The sequence below is a fragment of the Kogia breviceps genome, chromosome 1 (assembly GCF_026419965.1).
Source record: "Kogia breviceps isolate mKogBre1 chromosome 1, mKogBre1 haplotype 1, whole genome shotgun sequence".
Lineage (NCBI taxonomy): Eukaryota > Metazoa > Chordata > Mammalia > Artiodactyla > Physeteridae > Kogia > Kogia breviceps.
In genome coordinates this window covers 26,473,195-26,497,696 of record NC_081310.1, presented here as the reverse complement: position 1 = coordinate 26,497,696, position 24,502 = coordinate 26,473,195, and the positions used below count along the sequence as shown (strand labels likewise).

At 43.4% G+C, this 24,502-nt stretch overlaps 1 protein-coding gene across 6 annotated transcripts in view; it reads right to left on the bottom strand.

The window, feature by feature from the left end:
- C1H1orf21 (chromosome 1 C1orf21 homolog) overlaps positions 1-24,502 on the bottom strand; it is a 229,090-nt gene that overhangs the window by 172,981 nt on the left and 31,607 nt on the right. For 2 of the 6 annotated variants that reach the window (XM_067029359.1, XM_067029377.1), the window contains exon 2: positions 11,497-11,553. The exons of the other annotated variants lie outside the window; for them this stretch is intronic. The gene's annotated coding sequence lies outside the window, so the exon portion shown is untranslated. The remainder of the gene's footprint in view (positions 1-11,496; positions 11,554-24,502) is intronic. 6 annotated transcript variants of the gene reach the window in all.

The following is a 24,502-nucleotide window of genomic DNA, read 5'->3' as shown; positions in this document are numbered from 1 at the left end:
GGAGAGGCCACAACAGTGAGAGGCCCGCATACCGGAAAAAAAAAAAAAAAAAAAAAACACCACTTAATGGCAGTTTGTGCAAGTGGCGGAGTGAGTATTTGAGAAGCTCCCAAGTGCTCTAAGAGGAACATCTGGGATGCCTCTGAGAGGAGTTATCCTAACAACTCGAAGGGCAAAGCCGTACTTCCCATGTTGATGAGTAAGATAGGCTGGTGGAAGGGGTGTGGACCTCCAGGCAGAGTGAATATAAAAGCAAAGCTCAGGAGATTTGATGAGTATGTCATGCTCTAAATATGCCTGAAGAGGAGTGTCAGGAAATCAGGCTGCTTAGGGAGACAGGGGCTGGATAATGAAGAGCCTTGTAAGACCTTGTAAGCCACTGATGTCAACAGAGAGGTGAAACTATCAGATTTTTGTGTTAGTAACATCATTTCTGGGAACAGAAGGGATTGGGCTGAGGGCAAGAAGGTTGGGAAGAGGATTCCAGTGGTACGCTAGGAGCCAGATGAGAGATGGTGCATGTCCAAATCAAAACACTGTACGGAATCTAAAAAAAAAAAGGTTCTCATGAACCTAGGGGCGGGACAGGAATAAAGACGCAGACGCAGAGAATGGACTTGAGGATGCGGGGAGGGGGAAGGGTAAGCTGGGACGAAGTGAGAGCGTGAAATGGACATATACACACTACCAAATGCACAATAGATAGCTAGTGGGAAGCAGCCGCACAGCACAGGGAGATCAGCTCGGCGCTTTGTGGCCACCTAGAGGGGTGGGATAGGGAGGGTGGGAGGGAGACGCAAGAGGGAGGGGATATGGGGATGTATGTATACATATAGCTGATTCACTTTGTTATACAGCAGAAACTAACACACCGTTGTAAAGCAATTCTACTCCAATAAAGATGTTTAAAAAAACAAAAAACAAAACCAAAAAAAAACCACCACTGTACCAAATAAGAAAAGGACACACACACAAAATATCATTTAAGAGGTAAAATCATGGGAGCTGGATGATTATTTCGGTGCAGATGTTCATGTAAGGAAGAAAGTGAAATCTAGGCTACTTCAGAGGTATTTGGCATGAAGCACAACCGGGTAAATCGTAAAACTATCACCCAACATGTCATCTTTGAGGTGCTGGTGGAGATAAAGAGCAGACAAATGAATGGACAGGACTGAAGCGCAGGACAGAGTTGCGGACCAGTGATCAGATCCGAGCCGCGAAATGGGCAAGCAGAAGACAGCCCCATGAACGTGACTGTGGAGCACGGTGGCCAGCGGGGTGGTTGTTAACCTTCTAGAATCACAGGGACCCTTAAAACTCTGGTCAATGTCAAGAGCCTAACCCCTAAAACATGCACATTTGCAAATACAGAAAAGGCACGATATTTTAGAGGAAGTTCATCTATGAACTCACAGATTAAGTATTCCTAGTATAAAGTAAGAAGAGAAGAGGTCTTAGATGGAGACGGTTAAGAAACAGGGCACAGAAGAAGAAACTGCAAGAGCTGTCAAGAAAAATTATGCCTCTACAGTGACTGCACATCACTCTTTCTAGAAATGCCCATGAAATAACAGGTTGTATACACAGACAGAACTGGGCTTCAAAGTAGTTTTAGTTTGGTGGTGTTTTTTTTAAAGAGTTTTTATAGAAAATCTCGAACATAGTCAAAATAGAACCGTAGAATGGTGCCCCTTGTAACCTATGTCTGAACTTCGAGAATTATAAACTCATATCATTTCATTCCTAAATATCAGCATCTATCTATAAAAGTCCACACTAAACAAACATAACCATGCCAGCACTATCACATCTTAAAAAGTAATAATAAATCCTTAAAATCAAGTATCCAGTTAGTGTTCAAGTTTCCCCAATTGCCTCATATTTTTTTCATTGTGTTTTCAGTTTGTTTAAATCAGGATCCAAATAAGGTCTACACTTTCATTGTAACTGGCTGACGAATCTCTTTTCATCTATAGGTTCCATGAACGTCTTTCTTCTTCTTTTTTTTTTTCCTACCCCTTTCGTCATTTATTCTGTAAAGTTGTTTTGTTTTGTTTAATTTTGCTGATTGCATCCTTGACAGATCATTTAACATTCACTTTATTCCTCTATGTCCTATATACTGGCACTCGAATATAGAGGTTTGATTAATTCAGGGTCAATATTTTGGCAAGAATACTTCCTAAGGGGGTGTTGAGTTCCTAGAGGAGATCTACAAGCAGGATTTTGTAAAAGAGGGAGCTGCCAAATCATGCTTATCTGCTATGGCAAAGAAGCCAGTGAAAAAGGTGAGGTTGAGGAAGAGTAAAAAGCACAGCATAAAAGACAGTGGATGATGAAAAAAGAAACAAAAATATAAAAAGCAACTGCTTCCTCTACTCATAAAGCACCACTCTCTCGGACCATTTCAAGCCGCCCTGAGCATCTCTCCAGAGCGTTCAAGGTAATAACTGGCACCTATCATGATAATCCTAAAGTCATAAAGAAGAAAAGACTACATTATTTTGCATTTACTTTGATGAAAAGTGTGAAGCACTTCCTGATTTTTAAAAAGTCTATCATTAAAATTTTCAGAATTAGAAGTTTCTATGCTTAAAGAATTAATCTCTCAAGAAAATTCATGGAAGAGGAGCCCTACCATATAACTCATATGGGTAACAATTTTGTCTTAAAAACACAAAGTCCATATAATGACATCCCTCAACCCCACAAGGGAAATATTTAGCCAATAATATAACATTGATGTAATTATCACAGTAAAACAGTAATAAGGAGCAAGATCTAAGGTTATGTATACCCTTTTAATTAATTTTCACTATTATCCTCACGTGACACTCTTTTCTAGGGACCAAAGCTTTCATTTTACAAAATGCACCCGTAAGAAACAGATCTCCATTAACTGATGCCCCCTAAGGGTCACATTCATTCTGTCAACCTGCCCTCTGGAAAATCTGTCTCATTGTCTGTGACTTTTCTCCTGTCCCAGCCCCAAAAGAACAAATTCTATTGGAACATCTATAGCAAGTATGTTCCGATTCACTGAGTGTGTTCCTGTGCACTATAATTACCCTTCCATTAGGAACAAATGCCAGGCCTAAATAAAAACAAAGCATGGTTTAATTTAAAGTGCAGTAGTATCAGGTTAAAAAGGGGGGCTCATATAAATTAAGAGGTTTTTCATTATAAAATTTTATATTTCTGAAAACTTTCATCTGAAAACAAGCCTGCTAAAAACATTTATAAACACATTGGCGAGATTATTTTATCAGGATTAATGGACAAGTTAAAAATCAAGGAGGGCTTCTCAGATGCCAGTCCAGAGACCTGTGACAGCTCGCGGTGAAATGCAAAAAAACCTGGGTAACATATTAAATTCTTCATAAAACTTTACTCATCCATCATGGCTTAACTCAAACATTATCTCTGCTGGGAGGCTCTTTCCACACCTATGGTGGTACACATCCACCATCATGCTATCATCCCACACGGAGTCACATATAATATTAGAGCACAAGGCACGCTACACATGACCACTGAACAAATACTGTAACCATACTAGGTGTTTACACACTGAGGATATGACAGGTGAGACGGAATCTTCTTTGCTTGGAAGAGTGCTCTCTTTACCTCCCCAGACAGGAAACTATATTACGCCTTTGTACGATACTAGCACAAACCACTACTTGACGTTCATCGTGTGTTTGTCAAATGCTTGGATGTAGCACTATCCTCAGCTTCCTCCTAAAAACCTTGCGAGGTGGACGGTAGGAATGTAGGCTACCTATTCATTTTTACATGAGGAAATCAGGTTCAAAAGTAATGTTCCCTAAAGTCTCACAGCTAGTAAGTGGGCCCCTGGAACCTAGTCCATTTTGAGAGTAGATAAAGATAAGCAAGAGGACAGATGGATGTAGGTAAAAGATTCAGAATCCTTTGCAGAGACTGTGCTGATTGGGCCCTGGCATCTCTTTTCCAGAACTCCCTCACTGGGAGGCAGAGCCCTCTAAAGGGATACAAGTTAAACAAATTGGGATGGAAGGCATTTTAGGAGGCTGTACATTCCCCGCACCCACCCATAAGCAGTATTTTTTGTTTAACTGAAAGAATTTTCAATTACCAGCTCATCCTAGAAGGCTGTGGTGTACTTCTGATCACTGTGGAAAATGCTGCCCGTATATACAGCCTCAGCCTCGGGACTGGGCCTTCTCCCTTCCTGCCCAAAGACTCTGAACACAGTGGAACCCAGGCACTTCAGGCGCTGCTTGGATTTCAGTGCCTGATACCCCCACATTCCAGGGACTCCAGACCGGTGGGAACCCATCCCTTCTGCAGCTCTGGAAAAGGGGGATAGTTAAAGGGTCATGATGGAATAATCAAGTACTAGGGACTTAAGTACTGGCCCTCCAAGGAAACATGAACGGTGGGCAGGAGAGCTGTGGACCCCAGAGGAATAAATGTCCAACAGTGTAATTAGCAGGGAAAATAACTTGGGGTGAAGAATTCTCCCAATGCTCCTGCAAGAACACCAAGCAGTCAAACTATCTTTTACAGGTACAGTGTTTATAAAGGAAATCTTGCTGTGAGGGCTCCAGGAGCCCACCACTGGGTATGTGCTCATGACGATCGCTACTGGAGACGAAGTCTCCTTCTGAGACAGAAGGGAGGAAAGTTAACATGGTATCTATTTATAGACTTGTTAGCCGGTGGAATATAAAATCCGGCAACCAGTGTCGAAAACAACTTTGGATTTTAAAACCAGATAACTATTCACATCAGAACAGCTATTGCACTCTCAGTTCCAAAACATTGAAAAGCAGGTTAGGTAAGATCTAACATTACACATAATAATCGCACCCAGAGCTATTTATGCAGGGCACACAGGAAGAGCCCACAGAAATCAAATAAAATTGCACGTAAGGAGTAGAAACGCTAAGTATATGATGAAGGGATTTTGCACCTAAACCTCGGGGAAGATCCTGCAAGCAGGGGAACTCTGTTCAGGAAAATGCTTTATTTAGCTGGTTTATTCATGTTTTCTTCACATTCAAAGCCCAGCATAACACTATTGTTATTAACTGGCTTCAAACTATAGCGCTTCATATGAAGGCAGACAGAAAGGGAGAGCGGAGCAGAGATCAAATAAATTAAAATGTCACACTCAGCATTAAATTATTTAAAATGTTGATCTCCATATTAAATTCTGAGTCACAGGCAACAACCACACAGAGCCCTCAACCGTCCAATCCACTGATACGCTGCCTGTCACATTCCTCTGCTTTAGAACTTTTTTTTTTTCACGTACACAAATATTTTTGTTCGGCACAGAAGGTATCCAGGAAGACGGAGATAAAGATCAACAGCAGAAGAATAAGAATTTTAATCTTAACAATCAAGCAAGTGGGTTAGGGTCCTAACAATATTTCTAGATCTAATCAAAATCATGACCCAGAGAGCAAAAATAACTTTCCCAATCAGATCATGGGATTAGAGCCAAACTGGCAAATGTCACAGGGAAACTAAGGTTCCGTGTTAGTAAAGCTCTAACAATTGTAGCTAGAGCTGCCCTGTCCCCACAGGTTATCGGCTTAAACGAAGGAGGTAACCACCATTTATGAGGGTTAATCAGTGCTAAATACTTTACAGATGTCACATTTCATATAATCTTTTTCATAATCCCCAGTTAAATATTATCTCCGTTGTACAGATGAGGAAATAGAAACTCAGAGAGGCTAGGGGCCTGGCTATAGATAGTCACTGCTAGTAGAAGGAGAACTGGTACTAAGTCCATCTGACCCTAAGATCCTTCTCAGCTCAGAGATTCTATTGAATGATTATGACAACTATTATTCACAACTGCCATTCCACTGAACATTATATGTAAGGCTCTAAGCAATTTATGTACATTTTCCCATTTAATTTAATCATCACCATAGCAATATGAGGTATTATTATTCCCATTTTCACATGAATATATTGAGGTTAGAAGGGGTGAGTAACTTGCAAGGTCATCCAAGAGTAGGGGAAAAGTTGGGATTCTATTTGACCTAAAAATCCATGGTGCCCTCTACTAGGACTGTTCCATCCATCAACCACAATATAACTGAATGGAGTACAAGAGTTTGGCTGTGACATTCACTGATATCTACTCATAATGTTACCAATGATTATCAGCCTCTATAAACATCAGTACCTGCTGGACATGAAGCCCTGCAAAATGGGCCTATACATTTCTTTTACTATTGTCAAATGCTTTAACATCTTCTACACCGAGTCAAAAGAACTGAACACTATCTTGGGTTTATAGCAGCTTTCACTACACAAATAAATTTCCAACGAGCTCAGAATTGTACCTTTACTAGACAGTATAAGCACAGCGGTTAAGATAACTAGCTCTACCTACTCATCTGTAAAATGGGGATGATATCAGTTATCATAAATGAAGTCATCAATGTGCACAGCACTGGCACATAATCAGCACACAACACTGCTACTGCCCTCTTGTTTTTGAATTGGGTCTTTTAGGTCGAATAAGAATAACCATCTAAGAAAATAGTTAATAAATTCAAATTGTGTTCTAAGACACACAAATATAAGCCTGGAATCAAACATCTGATTTGGGGCAGGTCTGATACCTCATTTCTAGACAAACCAGATATTTCCCTCTTTTTCAAAAGGAACATAAAAAAAATTAAAATATTCCTCAGTGTATGACGGGTTGAAGGAAAGAGCTGTGGGAATTAATTCATGGAGAAAGAGAAGTAAAAGATGCAACAGAGTTAAGCAGGGAATGAGAAGAAGTGTGGTAACTCACTAAAAATAACTCAATCACAAAACCAAGAGGAAGCTACATTGAGGTAAAAATGAATACGTCTCCTGGGAATGGAAATTTCCACCAACCAAAAGAAGCAGTTTTCTTCTATCAGAAGACTTATCATTCTAAGGAGGTACTTCTCCCCTGACACTCTCCAAAGGGAGTAGCTGGGATTTCAGTTTACCCAGGATGTTGGGTCCGACCAAAAAAAACATCAGATAGAACCCTTCAGTTCAAATTATAGGGAGACCTTGGTAAGATGTTCCCCCCGTATCTTTGATGTATCTCTGGCACCAACATTCAAAAGGAAGTGCAATATTTCTAGGACTTGATTTTCTTGCGAAATGTAGAATCTGGCTGGTCTCTCAGCCAGGTTCCTTTAGTTGGGAAAGGTAATTTTTTTTAAAACAAATGCTTAATGCATAACTTAATACATACTTTTAAGGGACATACACTTCACAAACTTTACAAAGCACTCCCCTCTCCTTCATATATATATTTATATATATGTGTGTGTGTGAGTGTGTGTATATATATATATATATTTGTTGTTAATATTACAGCCTTTAAAGTGTCAGAAATATTTTCCCAAATTTACTACATTAGAATGTTTGTTCAACTTCTTTCAGAGAAGCTTTTAGAATCATCAGATTTCCTCAGGGCAAATATTTAGACAGTTTCCTCTAATACTAAAAAAAGAAAATAAGGAAATGGACATATTTTCTGGTGCTATTCATCTTAAGGCAAGTCTCAATCATGCTAATTTCTACCAAAGCAATCAATATCTATTGTGGAGAAATCAGGTATCACTTCCTACTGTCTTCTCCCAACAACCATTTTAAATCCAGCATAGTGGACCCTCACTCTCATGAGACTCAGCCCCAATCAAAACTGGGAAAGTAGACGCAAGAAACAAGTCTAATATTATTGGGGGGGGGAGGGGGGCTCTTTAGATAAATTGATTTGTAACCAAGCTGAATTCTTACTTCATTTTCATTTCTGCTAAGTTAACAACCACAAAAACCTTAAGAAATCATCAGGCTCACTCCTTCTCCTACTTTTTCATACCATCTTTATTTTGACCACCTTTGTAACTCTAAAACATAGTAGTACGCCCAATCATGCATTGATATGATGACTCTCAACTGCTTTACAAATCCAGGCATTATTGGACAATATTTTAAACTAACCCACAAAATCTTTCCCCCCAAAATGCAACCTCTGACTTTTCCAGCATCTTATAAATGTGTTTGTGTTCATAAAAGAGTGACTTAGAGCAAGGGCTTTTAAGTCAGATAGCTCTAGGGTAGGGTCTGGACTCTGTCACATACCAAATAGTGTTATGCTCATTGCACAGATGAGGAAATGCCCTGGAGAGATAAAGCAACCTGCTTAGGATGGAACAGCCAATAAGTGGCTGAACTGGAACTCCAACCTGAGCTGTGTGACTCCAGGCAGCCCAAAGATGTAATTTATCAATGAGGCTTAGCAAGAATTCTCTGTAGTTATTTCTCACTGAAGAGATCCTTGTTGCATTTAAGGCAACCATATTCCTGGGCTCTCTCCCAGCTGTAAAGAATTTTTCAAGGGCCTAAAGCATTCAAGAACAACTAAACACAGCCTACTGTTAAGGGGCCCGCAATCTAGTAAAGGACTACAATCTACCAGGAGTGTTTCCTAAAAAAGATGCCACCAATGGATTCTACATGTGCCAAGATACAAACCCCCTGCTCCGCGCATCCGCCCCAACCCAGACTCCCCTTCCCATCTCTAGCCTTGAGCAACCTTGTCTATGAACCCCAATTTGCCTTGCCCAGGTGATCATTTTCTACGGGTCCTGTGAGGTGGAAAAAGATCGGGAAGCAGTGCACTATGGTAGTACGAGAGGGGCCAGTCTGCTCTGCCTGCACCAAGTCATCCAGACAAAGCACTGCCACAGAAGGAGAACCAAGGTACCGCCCTGGGTGACCAAGACAAGCTCCAAGATCCCTTCTGGCTCTCAAATCCCTCAAGGGGAAATATAATTGGCAAATGAAATTTTTTCTTGGAATGGTACCTGCTCGGGACTTCCAGTTGGGCAACCCAGTGTTTGGAATTAAGCTAAGTTCTCTATGATATTTGTCAGAAATGAGGAGGAGAGTCAATTTTGAGAGTGCCTAAGAATGCGACCTCTTTTAGCCTTCCTGGTTTGTTTTCCTTTCCCCCAACTGGGAAAAGTCCATATAGCGATGTTATGGCTGCAAATGAAACCTAAGTTCCTCTGGGTCCCACCCAACAAGCACACAGACAACCTGGTACCTCCAGCCTTCCAGCCCACCTTCACCCACAGCTGCGGCTATCTTTCCATTCAGGGTGTGACACCAGGGAGAAAAGGTGAAAAAGATCCTCAGGTAAGATAGGAATCAAACATACCCAGGTAAGATAGGAGGAAAAACAGGAGCCAAGGGAAGTTCTGGGTGAAACTTATCAGAGAAAGATTTCCTTATTTATTGTTCTTTGCTTGCCTTACTGAAACAAGAGCTTTGAAGAGAGAAGGAGGAAGAAGAGAGAGATTTCTTCCTTGATGGGATGGAAACATTTTAATCACCTGAACAAAAATGTCAAGAGGGCTTCCTCACCCCACGCTAACACCCACTCCCGCAGGATTGCTCTTTCATCTATAGTCTCCTCTTCCCCACAAGGCACAGAAGATGCCCCCTGGCCAGCTTTTTCCTGCCCTTCGGGCCTCAACTCCAAGGTCCTGTCCTCAGAGGGACCTCACTGCCTCAGTTTATTGACTTTACAGCACTTGGTATCTGAAAGTACTGTGTGCAGTTGTTTTTCCTTGGTTACGGCTGCTACCCCTTCTTAGAACAGTTGTTCCAGGGCCCTCATCTGCCTTGTTCACAGCTGAATTCCCAGCACACAGACCAATGCCTGCTGCTGCCGAGTGATCAATGAACGACCAAGGGAGAGCTAGAGGGGTAACGGAGTGCGAGAAGGCCCAGGAAAGGCAAAGGGGAGGAAAAGGCAGCATGTGTTCTAACGACAAGTCAATTCAGTGGGGAACGGAGCAGTATGGCACAGATCAGATCGATTTTTTGACCTTCAGGGAAGCGTGCTGCTAAGTCACGGGCTCCTGGGAGGTGGGTTCCAATATCACTCTGCCTCAGACCACGCAGGTGACGACTTCTCCTTACGCTGAGCATTTCTAAAGGGAAGCCAACCTTGCCACACACTCCCCCCTACGCTCCCTGCGTTTGCGCACCTGCCAACTCTCCACACTGACCACTCGCACTTCTTCAAATCTCAGATCTCCCCCGCTGCTCTCAGCTGATATTTATTACACGCATAGTAAAGAAGAGAGGTGCCATGAAAAGAGAATTACCCTGTCTTTACATTCATAACACCACCAACTTAGCTGCATCTATTCCACATACTCTGCCTTCCAGCTGGTTACCGTGCAAACAGCATTCCTTCTGCTACTGCCAACCTCCCCTCCCTTTCTCACCTAACCAAGGCTGTCTGTCTCTCTTGCACCATCCTCTTTCTCCTGCATCATCAGCACCTCCCTTTCTGTTGCATCATCCTCAACTTCACGTCCTATTTTCTTCTCCTCACAGCCCTGTTGGGCCTTGGTCCGCAACAGGCTGCTCTCCTTCGATTTTTACAGTTCTTCCCATAGGTGATGGGAACCACTGGAAGCATCTATGTAGTCAAGTATTAATAGTATGTTCAGATCTACACTTTACAAAGATAAGGGACATCACATATCCACTGTAGGGCTTCCCTGGTGGCGCAGCGGTTGAGAGGCCGCCTGCCGATGCAGGGGGACGCGGGTTCGTGCCCCGGTCCGGGAAGATCCCACATGCCGCGGAGCGGCTGGGTCCGTGAGCCACGGCCGCTGAGCCTGTGCGTCCGGAGCCTGTGCTCCGCAACGGGAGAGGCCACAACAGTGAGAGGCCCGCGTGCCACCAAAAAAAAAAAATATGCACTGTATATTTTAAATCAGTCCTTTCTCAGTCCCTTGCAAAGAGGGAATTGGGAAAGAAAGCCTTCTGCATACGAGTTCCTAATAATCTTAAGGATTTTGCAAAACTCTCATGTTCTCCATTTATCTTCACCAGATATCTTAACTCACCCAAAGCCTATAAATTTTGCAAGAATGTAGGGCTGTATATTTCCTTCTTCCTTGCAGAGGCACCAGGTCTCAAAAGAAAGGATGATGAATGGGTATAGTTACAAATACTCCAAGGCTAATGAGAACCAAAGATGAACTGTAGAAAAATCTGGTATTTGGGGATAGCTCCTGGCGTGTGCTTGAGTTAAAAGGTCCTGACCTCACGTAAATTCCAGAGCTATTTTATCAGATAAGAAAAACAAAGCCAAAAAGTACTCATAAATTACTGTACATTGAAACTTCACCAAATATTATTTAGTCAAGAGAAGCCTATTTTTCAAAATGTAAGTGACTGACTGCTAATTGAAATATAAATTACATTTATGGACATTTCAAGGATTTTAATAGAATGGTTGTTTGTCACTTCATTAGTAGTGCAGGAAAGAGAAACATTAATCAAAGCTCCACAAACAGTAAAATGTGAGGAGGGACTTAGAGTGCAGAACGTTCAGTGCAACATGAGGCAGACCTGACTGACTGAAAACTTTCTTACTATCTGATAGATACTTTTGTGCAGTATTACCTGTACCGAAATGTTCCCAAGATCACAGATTATAGGTGGATGCTGATGCTGCCAGGGCTGCCAGATTTAGGCCGAAAAAAAAAAAAAAAAAAAAAGTCACCAGTTAAATTTGCATTTCAGATAAACAACGGATCATTTTTTCGTATAAGTACATCCCAAAGTATTCCACGTGTGATATACTTACACTAAAAAAATTATTCATATTTTTTAATATACTGTATTTTATCTGGCAGGTGGTCTGCTAAGGTGCTAGGACATTTCAGCTGAATATTGGAAGGACAGCAGATCCCTCTAAGTACCTTGAGTTGCCCTCAGATCAAAATCCAGTCACTCTTTCATGCCAGATGGCAGCAAATGTGACTCAGCAGACATCTCAACACAACATCCATGGCAACATGTTCAGAAACTGTCTGCCTGCTTTCCTAATTTAAGTTAGAATCATACAATTGCAGAATTTTAGAATTGGAGACTTGCATAGATTCCTTTTTTAAAAAAAAAAAAAAAAAGAAAAAAAATTATGTCATTCCCAAGCGCAAAGAACTTTCCTACAACCAATTACCAACGTGGGAGTGAGGAAAGTGATGTAAGCACCACCAACCACAGGAGAGCCAAGAAGATTCCGGTGCCTCTCCACTCCCAGAACTTATTTATTTTCCCAATGTCAGCAACTTATGAAGGGCCCTTTTCACAACTGGTGATATAAGCAGAGGAGACCTGAACTGTGGGCTCTTTGAGGACAGGATGGGTATTGAATTCATCTGTGTAATCCAAGAGTTTGGCACTTGGTGGGCACTCGGTGAATGTCTGATGAATGAATGAATGGGTGATGGCGTGTACGGTCTTGAGTCGCTGAGACCAAGTGTGTGTTGGTTGGGAGAGAGAGTGAGGTGGGGAAAAGCGACACGTCGGGAAGCCTGAGGGCAGGGTGATGGAAGAAGGTAGGATGACCCCAGCTCCTGCCCCAAGTCCATCTTCCTAACCGAATCCCTTTGTTTGTAATTCCCCCAGTAATGGTGCAAAGACGTCATCACTCCCTGCATGTGGGTTTTCAGGAAGGCAACCTGATCTCAGCCCAGTGTCTGCTCAGAGCCAGCTGCTTGCCCTCTCTAGGACCACCTTATCCACCACCAGCACAGGCGGTGGCCCGTAGGCTCTCACCGAACTACAGAAACGTCTGCAACGAGGGGGAAAAATATTGACTCCAGAACACAAAAGGAAATTAGAACTACCCAAATTAGCAAACGTTAGCTTAAATGTCTACAAAATATTACTTTAAGTCAAAAATCAAATGCTCACACAGTTAAATATAAAGGATATTTAATATAAGATATGGGTACATATTATGAATTATGATACACGGTGAAGTATGACCAGCCCTGTCCATGTTCCTTCCTCCCTCCCATCTGAAGCTATTCTCATGTAAATTACCTGGTACAGCTCGTAGAGCAGGTCCCACAACGTTTGGGAAAAGAATCATTTCTCCCGGTCCCTCCTTGCCTCCTATCCTCTTCCTCCTCAAAGCTGCTCGTTGCAGAAATACCCTGATTTTAAATGCTGCTTCATGCAGCAAATTTGTTTACCTGTAGAGTTTTATACAGTCTTCTACAGTGAGGTGCCCTATGGGACAGCTAAAGGATTCAGTGTAGGGCTTCCCTGGTGGCGCAGTGGTTGGGAGTCCGCCTGCCGATGCAGGGGACACGGGTTCGTGCGCCGGTCCGGGAGGATCCCACATGCCGCGGAGCGGCTGGGCCCGTGAGCCATGGCCGCTGAGCCTGCGCATCCGGAGCCTGTGCTCTGCAACGGGAGAGGCCACAACAGTGAGAGGCCCATGTACCGCAAAAAAAAAAAAAGAATTCAGTGTAAGTTTGCTGGGAACAGATCTAATGGTTGAAGCACAAGAAGAGGAACAAATATTAAAAATGGCTCTTGGGGGCTTCCCTGGTGGCGCAGTGGTTGAGAGTCCGCCTGCCGATGCAGGGGACACGGGTTCGTGCCCCGGTTCGGGAAGATCCCACATGCCGCGGAGCGGCTGGGCCCGTGAGCCATGGCTGCTAAGCCTGCGCGTCCGGAGCCTGTGCTCCGCAACGGGAGAGGCCACGACAGTGAGAGGCCCGCGTACTGCAAAAAAAAAAAAAAAAAAATGGCTCTTAAGCAGCGCTCCCCACGTGTAAAGTACTGTGTTCAGGGAGGGTCTGACACCTGGCAACACCCGCTGAAGTGGGTGGGTCCTATGGTCATCTTCCCTGTACAGCCTGGGAAACTGGGACCTAGAGCAGGCTGAGTACCTTGCCAGAGGTCACACGCTGAGCCAGGATGTAAACCTAGAAAACCTGGTCCTGTTTTAGATACGTCATTGATTGCTCCAGTCCTGGAGTCAAGTGGACAAAGGGTCATTGCCCAAGAGTGATTCAAAATTGTAAAAATGTTAGGATGGCCACGCCCAAAATGAGCAAAGTCTGGGGGGAGGCGGGGAAAAGAGAGAGACAACCAAAGAGATTTTTCCAAGCAAAGACGATGGGAAAGATAGAAAAGGTTAAGATGCACACTTCCCAAACTGAAGGCAGAGCTAATGCGCCTATTATTTTGGAACTGGAGGATCACTATATTAGAAAGGAAAGCTTCCGAACGCCAGGAGCCAGAGGGAGACACCAAGTTCATTCATTTCAACTCCCCCCCCCCCATTTAAAAGATGGGAAGCCAAAGCCAAGAAAGGTTAAATAACTTGTTCAAGATGGCCCATTTGAAGAGTATTTTTGCCTTCAGACTCCACTCCAGGGTTCCTTTCCCCCAGCTAACTCCCTGGGCCTGCTGGTGAGAAGTGAAAGGCTAAATAACTTTTAAAAAAAAGCAATCCAGGACACACAGGAGATCCTGACCTCAGAGCCTCTCTAGAGAAATCTTTGGGGATCCCCAAAGACTAAGGAAAGGAGATAATCAGAGTTTTTTTGTTTTGTTTTGTTTTGTTTTTTTCCCAAATAGGGTAGATCCAGGAAACTAAACCAGTAGAAAGATTTCTGTCCAAGCCATAAAGGAGTTTTAGCAGATTTTTGCAAACACTACACACTAATAATTCACTAAGAGTATCACGTCAAGTTAACTTTATATACAGTGTTTGACAGAGTTCTTGGTGAGCAGGAAGAGTCTGGTCCACTTAAGGTGTCAAGATTTAGGCAAAGTACGTGGTAGTCTGATACCTGGAGTTGAAAATGGCAAAATATGGGCTGGATTCAGCTCAAACGTAACCTTCTCAAGACACCTTCGCCAGCCCCACCGCAGACCTGGAAACCCCACGCTCTCCACTCTCAAAGGTCTGTACTCTCACTCTGTGAGCAAAGGTGACCTCTTCCTGTGGCTTGTTTACCTGGTTGAAACCCCTAAGTGGTCTGTGAGTTGATGGGTCCAAGGCGCCTGCACACGGGAGAATCCGGAGAAGTTATGAGTCCAATGAATGAATTCGTACTTCTGTTTACAGAGCCATGATCGACTGAGCATCTGCAGTGTGTCAGGCATTGTGCTAAGCACCCAGTGTGCCTTGCTTAACGAGACATACATGGTCCCTGCCCTCAGGGAACTTAAGAGTCTTGTGGGAGGGACAGGCATAACGCAAATAATTATACAAATAATTACCAGAGTTACTAAGGGAAAGTACCAGATGCTTCGTGAGGGTGCACTTCTCTGAGGAATGACATTTAAGCTAAGAATCAAGATAGGAGCTAGCAAATTAAAAGATAGGGGGAGGAACATTTCTAGAAGAAAAAAAGAGCCCTTTCCCTCTATCCCCCATAAAATCCCCAAGGTAGGATGATGCAGGGTGCTTTCGGAGAACTGAAAAAAGGGCCTGTGGGGCTGGAATAAGGAAGAGTGCACCCCAGTAAGGAGACAGGGCCAAGCATGAGGGGCAGGCAAGGTCCCATTGAAGATTCCGGCCCAGAGAGCAAAGAGGCATGTCACTGAAGGGCTTACAGCAGGGGGGCGACAGGAGCAGACAGGCTTTTTTAAAAGACCACTCTGGGGCTTCCCTGGTGGCGCAGTGGTTGAGAGTCCGCCTGCCGATGCAGGGGACGCAGGTTCGGGTCCCGGTCCGGGAAGATCCCACATGCCGCGGAGCGGCTGGGCCCGTGAGCCATGGCCGCTGAGCCTGCGCGTCCGGAGCCTGTGCCCCGCCACGGGACAGGCCACAGCAGTGAGAGGCCCACGTACAGCAAAAAGTAAAATAAAATAAAATAAAAGACCACTCTGGCTGTGTGTGCAGAATAAACTGGAGGGGAAAGTTGGAAGAAGACCAGCTAGGAGGCTCCTGCAGTGATCCTGGCCAGTTTTGAAAGGACAGACAAATTGACAAGAGCACTGTTCTGAGGAGTCACCATTATGTAACAATAACCCAAGAGTTCATTCAAGCTTGGGTAACAAGTTGAAGGAAGATCTTCATCACACAGGGCCACAATATCTCCTTAGCTCCACTCCGTCCATCCTTTCCAACATCTTTATCTTGATGGGAATAAGGCCAGAAGGGAAACTAGCAAAGCTGCTAGTACGTAAATCTAGGAGGAATGGCTATGAACTACTATTTGACTCTCTTGTAGGCTCATCAGGGAAAGAGAAGGTTCATAAAGATGAAAACTATAAGGTCTTCATTCTCAAGGAGCTCTCAGGAGGCTAGTAGGGATATCTGAGCAAAACAAATATTAATACAAGGCCAACTGAGATGAGGGCTATAATGACGCTATAAACGAAGTTGTATGGGGACTTCCCTTGTGGCCCAGTGGTTAAGACTCCATGCTTCCACTGCCAGGGGCACAGGTTCGATCTCTGGTCAGGAAACTAAGATTCTCACAGGCCACACAGTGCGGCCAGGGGAAAAAAAAAAAGGAAGAAAGGAAAAAGAAAAACAAAGTTGTATGAACACACACTGGCAAGAAAAAGTTAATTCTGGCAGGGAAGTAAGGGAAGTTTTTTCCCAAAATTTGCTTTTGACTTTGGCCTTCAGGGCTTAGTAACATTTTGAGGGGTTGGAGGAGGGCAGGGAGGGAGGTATTCCTGGGAGCAGGAAAAACCTGCAAGAACAGAGAGGAGCAAGTTTGCTAGAGCCCAGGGGCAAGGCAGGCCCCAATCCACGTTTTAAAAGATCAGGATTAGGGCTTCCCTGGTGGCGCAGTGGTTGAGAGTCCGCCTGCCGATGCCGGGGACACAGGTTCGTGCCCCGGTCCGGGAAGATCCCACGTGCCGCGGAGCGGCTGGGCCCGTGAGCCGTGGCCGCCGAGCCTGCGCGTCCGGAGCCTGCGCTCCGCAACGGGAGAGGCCACAACAGTGAGAGGCCCGCGTACCGCAAAAAAAAAAAAAAGATCAAGATCAGGATTAGCATGAACTTGCCGGTTTACAATGCCCTTCCACATATATTGTCTAATTTGATCTCACATCCACACCGAGGTCAGTAGGACTGATTGTGATTGACATCTGAGAATACTGACGCTCCACTGACCCAGCCACATGGGATAAAGCCAGCAGTCACAGCCAAGTGTTCCGGCCCCATGCACGAGCCTTGTTCCACTCTTAACCGATGAGACCAGATAAGACCAACAGTGCAACATTTAATAGAAAGAAAAATAAAGACCACAATAAATTTTCATAAAATTTCAGAAATGCAAGGTGACCACAAGCTCAACACATGCTCACAAATACTACGCTTCAGCCAATGCAAGCTTCTTTAAGATACATATATAATTAAGAAATTATGGTAAATAATGGCCCTTCTATGACCGTGAAGTCAGAGAGCCCTCAGTTTGATTTCCAGCACTTGCACTTACTAGCTGTATATGACCATGGACTGGAAATTACTTCCCTCTTAAGTGCAGTTCCCCCATCTTCAAATTGGAGTACTAAACCCATCCTGTAAGGATTATTGGGAGACTGAATGGGAAAATGCAGGTAATGAGGCTGGCACGGAGCCTGGCACATTCTGTTAATGTTAGGCTTTATTAACTCTCATTACAGCTCTTTCCCAAGGTCAGAACACATCTGAGACACCACACTCAACTTCTGGTTCCACATTCTGTGAGAGACAGTGAAAATTTAGAGAACGTTTGGGAAGGGTTATCAGCAGAGAAGGTTTGAGAGGGCACGACCCTTGCAAGTATGGACACCTAAAGCTGAGTTCTTATCCCAGTTTAGCCATTACCTAGCTCTGTGATCTTAGGCAAGTCACAACTTACCTGTGACCCAGATCTTACCTGTAAAGTGATGAAGGTTAAGATATAAATTCTAATTGACTTCTAAAGTCCCATTCATGTCCAAAAGTCCTTAAATTTTATAAATCCTGCCTTATGAGGACCTTTTAAAGGAAGCAGTTTTTCCAAAAGAAGAGAGAATTAAGAAGCTGCATGATACAGTTTTTAAAATAATAAAAGCAGTCACATAAAAGAAGAGCATACTTAGTGTGTTTTAGAAGAAATAATGAGAAAAGTAGGACCAGTAGGAGAGGGGCTCAAAAGGAAGCAGCTTTTGGCTCAGGCTAAGGAGAAAGGAACTTTCCAACAATAAAAATTATTCAATAATGGACATGTGATCATTCAATAATGGACATGTGATCATTCAAGATTGGAGATCCTCAAGGGCAGAACAATCCTGTATTCACCTTGCACTCTCGTCACCTAGCCCAGTAAGAGGCACAAAGGAAACCCTTAAGAAAGGATGGATGGATGGGTAGATGGGAGAGTAGGTGGGTGGGTGAATGGGTGGGTAGATGAGTGAAGAGGTGGGTGGATAGATGGATGGATGGGTAGGTGAATAATTGGGTGAATAGGTGGGTGGATGGATGGGAGGAACGGAAGGAAGGAGGGGATGAAAGAGGAAAGAAGGAGCTGCCTTAAGAGGCAGTGAACTTCCCCTTGCTGGGTGTGTTCCAGCAGAGCTGGATGACCATCTATCTGTAAGGGGTGCTGCAGAATAGATTTCTATCCCGTGTAGAAGGTTCCACTGAAGGTCTATGTGATACTTACTTCCTCACTTTTCTCCCCACTAACTCATCCTACATATTTTTGTCAGATTAACCTTCCTAAAAGACAGTTCCGTTGATGTCATCCTCCTACTCAAAAAATTTACTGGCTCCCCGTTGCCTATTCAATTAGGTCCACAATCCTGATATCTGAGGGCTTCGTTTGACTTTGCCTTAAGGACTTCTACTCATTTTTCAAAACCCAACTTGGATAGATCCTCCATCAAGAAAATGACCACTCTACACCTTTCCCCCACAGTTTATCTGAATCGTCTCATTGTTGTATACTACTGCACACAATTATGATGCATTTGGTGACAGTTCTCTTCTATGAGGCTGTGAAGCCCCTGCATGGGGCAGGAATCTTTACCTCTGTACTCCAACAAATAGCACAGAACCTGCTTTTCAGCAGTTATTCAATAATAGTCAAATAGGAATTATTTATCTGAAACCAGGAATTCTGTTAAATTCAAGATATGCAATATCTTCCCTGGATCTTTATAACAACTCTATTGGCCCCATCAAATAAACAGGGAAGTGGAGACTGAAGGGAAGATACATAATTTGCACAAGACACAAAGCAAAGAGATGGCAGGGGCTAGATTCAAACCTGGTACTGCACGCCCTAAATTCCTGGATAGGAACCACTCTAGAGTGCTGCTTTCTGGGCAGCAAGACCATCCGTGACAGCCCAGACATGTTATCCATTTACTCATTCGACAAGCATTTACTGAGCCATTAGGGGACAGGTTCTCTACGTAGAGGTCCTGCCCTCAAGAAGCTTACAGTTCAAGGTGTGAAACAGACAAATCAACAATTATGGCGCAGTGCAATAACGCTATCAGAGAGGTATGTACGAAAAGAAAAACATTTCAATCAAATTGGGAACACAGGAAATACTAATTACAGCAATGACTTCCAATTAACAAGCACCCACTGCATGCTAAACAAGTGTGCTGAAAATCATATCACAAGGCTTTACAAATAAATAAGCTGTGGCCCAGCAAGGTTACAGTGCATTTAGTGTTGAGACAACAGTTTCTGGCGTCCAAGTGCCATTGTTCTACCCTCAGTACTGTTACTGCCTAGCCGTGTGCCCTGGAGCAAGTTACTCACGCTTTTTTTTTTTTTTTTTTTTTTTTTTTTTTTTTTGCTGTATGTGGGCCTCTCACTGTTGTGGCCTCTCCCGCTGCGAAGCACAGGCTCCGGACGCGCAGGCGCAGCGGCCACGGCTCACGGGCCCAGCCGCTCCGCGGCACGTGGGATCCTCCCGGACCAGGGCACGAACCCGTGTCCCCCGCATCGGCAGGCGGATTCTCAACCACTGCGCCACCAGGGAAGCCCTACTCACGCTTTTTGCCCCTTAGTTCCCCCAACTGTAAAATGGGAAGAATAGCCGTTCCTATCTCAGAGGGATGCTGCACTGTGTAAAGACTAAACCTATGCAAGGCACTAAAAATGCCTCCTGGTATATAGTGTTACATAAATTTCACTTATTATTACATAACTGACCGAGAGCATTGCATGTAAATGTCTGATGCCAGTACTCATGTCCACTTCACACAAAGCCTTCCTCCAGAATGCACCTAAGACAAGGTGATGTTTCAGCTGGGCTTTGAAAGGCAAATGAAGGGATAAGAGCAGGGAAGGGTATGATCAGCTTTGGGGACAGCCAACATTCCACAATGCCTTACTGATGCACTACTGACCGTTCTTTTCTCTGCCTGATGTTCCTTCTCCAACAACCTTGACCCACTGGGATCCTACCCATCAGCCAACAAAGCCATCATATTAGACTTCTTTGATGAATGTGCCCCTGATCTCCTTCCCATGCACTTGGTTGATATCTCTCTGGTCAGGGTTAGTCTTGTGTATGTGGTTGTATTTATACACTTTCATCTACACAAATATGCACACACATGTATGCATTTGAACAGAAATCTTCAAGGCTTCCAGAATGCCTCACATTCATGAAGCAGGTACTTTATAAAGCCCCACAGATAATGTTCTCAGCTCCAGTTCAGAGATATTTGTTATACTAATTACCATTCCAGAGCTGAATTTAGAAACTACCTCCAAACTGCAGACAGCTCCACTGTAAACAATATTCCCTAATCATCCTAACTCATCATGAATATCTCACTGATGGGGGAAGTAAACTGTGACTTATTATTTAAAACTGTGACTCCATCTAAATAATTTAAAAAAGGGACAAGGAGAACCTGAAACTAAAGAAACTTCCCTCAAACACACATTTATCTGAAATTGTCTTTTTTTTTTTTTAACATCTTTACTGTAGTATAACTGTTTTACAATAGTGTGTTAGTTTTTCCTTTACAACAAAGTGAATCAGTTATACATATACATATGTTCCCATATCTCTTCCCTCTTGCATCACCCTCTCTCCCACCCTCCCTATCCTACCCCTCTAGGTGGTCACAAAGCACAGAGGTGATCTCCCTGTGCTATGAGGCAGCTTCCCACTAGCTATCTAATTTACATTTGGTAGTGTATATATGTCCCTGCCACTCTCTCACTTCGTCACAGCTTACCCTTCCCCCTCCCCATATCCTCAAGTCCATGCTCTAGTAGGTCTGTGTTTTATTCCCGTCCTACCATTAATCTCTACATGACATTTTTTTTCTTAGAGTCCATATATATATGTGTTAGCATACAGTATTTGTTTTTCTCCTTCTGACTTACTTCACTCTGTATGACAGACTCCAGGTCTATCCACCTCATTACAAATAACTCAGTTTCATTTCTTTTTATGGCTGAGTAATATTCCATTGTATATATGTGCCACATCTTCTTTATCCATTCATCTGTTGATGGACACTTAGCTTGCTTCCATGTCCTGGCTATCGTAAATAGAGCTGCAATGAACATTTTGGTACATGACTCTTTTTGAATTATGGTTTTCTCAGGGTATATGCCCAGGAGTGGGATTGCTGGGTCATATGGTAGTTCTATTTTCAGTTTTTTAAGGAACCTCCATACTGTTCTCCATAGTGGCTGTATCAATTTACATTCCCACCAACAGTGCAAGAGGGTTCCCTTTTCTCCACACCCTCTCCAGCATTTATTGTTTCTAGAGTTTTTGATGATGGCCAATTTGACCAGTGTGAGATGATATCTCATTGTAGTTTTGATTTGCATTTCTCTAATGATTAGTGATGTTGAGCATTCTTTCATGTGTTTGTTGGCAATCTGTATATCTTCTTTGGAGAAATGTCTATTTAGTTCTTCTGCCCATTTTTGGATTGGGTTGTTTGGTTTTTTGTTATTGAGCTGCCTGAGTTGCTTATAAATTTTGGATATTAATCCTTTGTCAGTTGCTTCATTTGCAAATATTTTCTCCCATTCTGAGGGTTGTCTTTTGGTCTTCTTTATGGTATCCTTTGCTGTGCAAAAGCTTTTAAGTTTCATTAGGTCCCATTTGTTTATTTTTGTTTTTATTTCCATTTCTCTAGGAGATGGGTCAAAAAGGATCTCGCTGTGATTTATGTCATAGAGTGTTCTGCCTATGTTTGCCTCTAAGAGTTTGATAGTGTCTGGCCTTACATTTAGGTCTTTAACCCATTTTGAGTTTATTTTTGTGTGTGGTGTTAGGGAGTGTTCTAATTTTATAATTTTTCATGTAGCTGTCCAGTTTTCCCAGCACCACTTATTGAAGAAGCTGTCTTTTCTCCACTGTATATCCTTCCCTCCTTTATCAAAGATAAGGTGAGCATATGTGTGTGGGTTTATCTCTGGGCTTTCTATCCTGTTCCATTGATCTATATTTCTGTTTTTGTGCCAGTACCATACTGTCTTGATTACTGTAGCCGTGTAGTATAGTCTGAAGTCAGGGAGCCTGATTCCTCCAGCTCCATTTTTTGTTCTCAAGATTGCTTTGGCTATTCGGGGTCTTTTGTGTTTCCATACAAATTGTGTATTGTCACATCTGCTTTCCTGGCTTCCTTGTAAGCTGGGGTGGAATAAAGCAGGAAGGAATTTTATATTAAAAAGTATGAGAAGCATAATAAAAATTTCCTAATGACAGCCTATATCAAATGTTGTTTTATTTTAAAGACTGAGGGAATTTTATTTTTCTCATGGCCAACTTTTTTTTTTTTTTTTTTTTTTTGTGGTACGCAGTCCTCTCACTGTTGTGGCCTCTCCCGTTGTGGAGCACAGGCTCAGTGGCCATGGCTCATGGACCTAGCCACTCTGCAGCACATGGGATCTTCCTGGACCAGGGCACGAACCCACGCCCCCTGCATCAGCAGGCGGATTCTCAACCACTGCGCCACCAGGGAAGCCCTCATGGCCAACTTTTTTTTTTTTGGTACGCGGGTCTCTCACCGCTGCGGCCTCTCCCGTTGCAGAGCACAGGCTCCGGACGCGCAGGCTCAGCAGTTGTGGCTCACGGGCCCAGCCGCTCCGCGGCATGCGGGATCCTCCCGGACCGGGGCACGAACCCGCGTCCCCTGCATCGGCAGGCGGACTCTCAACCACTGCGCCACCAGGGAAGCCCATGGCCAACTTTTGATCAAACACCTCAAGAATGCAATCAAGCCAAAGTATAATAGCAGGTCAGAGGGAATGCAACAAAAATGGTGAAACTGTGTAGTTAATGGATGAAATGGACAAATATGAATTTCATCTCTTTTCCTTCTTTCAGTCTAATTATAGAAGGAGTAGGCAGATTTGTGGTCACAATATAGTCAAAATAACAGAAAAGAAGTAGAAAGTTCAAGAAGATCCAAAATTAGATAATCAGCCCTCCTTCAAAGAATTAACTTGGCCTCTCAGCATTGATTAATCTCTATTTATTACAGTTCTCCTTATCTAAAAAAAAAATCATGGGCTTAAAAATACTTAGAAAATTAAAATTGAAGGAGAATTTTTTTTTTTTGGCTTTGGGGTTTGTTTTTTTTTAAGGCATTAGCTTATTTTTAACAACTTCAGTTTAAGCAAAAGGGAGGATAAAAGTACATTTTGATGCAAAATAAGACATATTGAGGGCTCTCCAAAGGAGAAGGGGGGGGGGGAATATTGACCAAGGTTAAAAATAAAAAGGCCTAACAGGAAGGCAAGTCTACCAAACTAAGTTATTTTTTCCCCTCCTAACAGTCTAAAATTAGATACCTCAGCAATGCTTGCTGTCTTTAGGTAAAACCGATATCACAAACCTTCCTTTTAAACACCACTGAAGTATTTTGGTTCCCCAACTTCTTGACAGCTAACTTCACAGCTAACCAGAACTAGAGAATTTAAGTCTAATAAAATGTCACAGCCAACCTAATGAAATCTCATCTCTTATTTGAAGTATCCAATGTATAAACCCAAAGCTCTGTGGACAAACACCTCAAAAGTAATTTTAGGCTACAAAAATGCCTCAGCTTTCTATCCCCCAAAGATACATTGTTAGTAAAACAATGGAATCAGCATTTTTCTCCCCTTCTTGCACAGCCTAAAGCCTGGTTCTCAGGCAGTAACAGGATATTTGGAAGATTTCCTTCCCTTGGGGGTCTCTGACACCCATGGTGGTGCAGCAGCGGACCCAGATTCAAAGGCTGAGTCTAGATTCTATTCTAACATGAAGGGGTTAAAGGTGACCCCCCAAGATCTATGCTTTTCATCTCCTCTGCTCTCTGAGCAGCAGCCAGAGTGATCCCATGAAACCTAAGTCAGATACTGTCAGTCCTGTCCTCAAAACTCTCCTAAAGCCCTACCATGGTCTCCAGGCCACTACATATTCTGGCCCCTGTGCCCTCACCTCCTGCTCTTCCCTTTGCTACCTACTCCAGACACACTGGTCTCTCTGCGCTGGCTGTCCACACACCCCCGCCACCTGGAATGCTCTTCCCCCAAATATCTGCATGGCGAACCCTGTCACCTTCAGATATTTGAGTAAATGTATCCCTTCCAATTAGATTCATTTAAAATCACATGGCTGGGCTTCCCTGGTGGTGCAGTGGTTAAGAATCCACCTGCCAACGCAAGGGACAAGGTTCGAGCCCTGGTCCG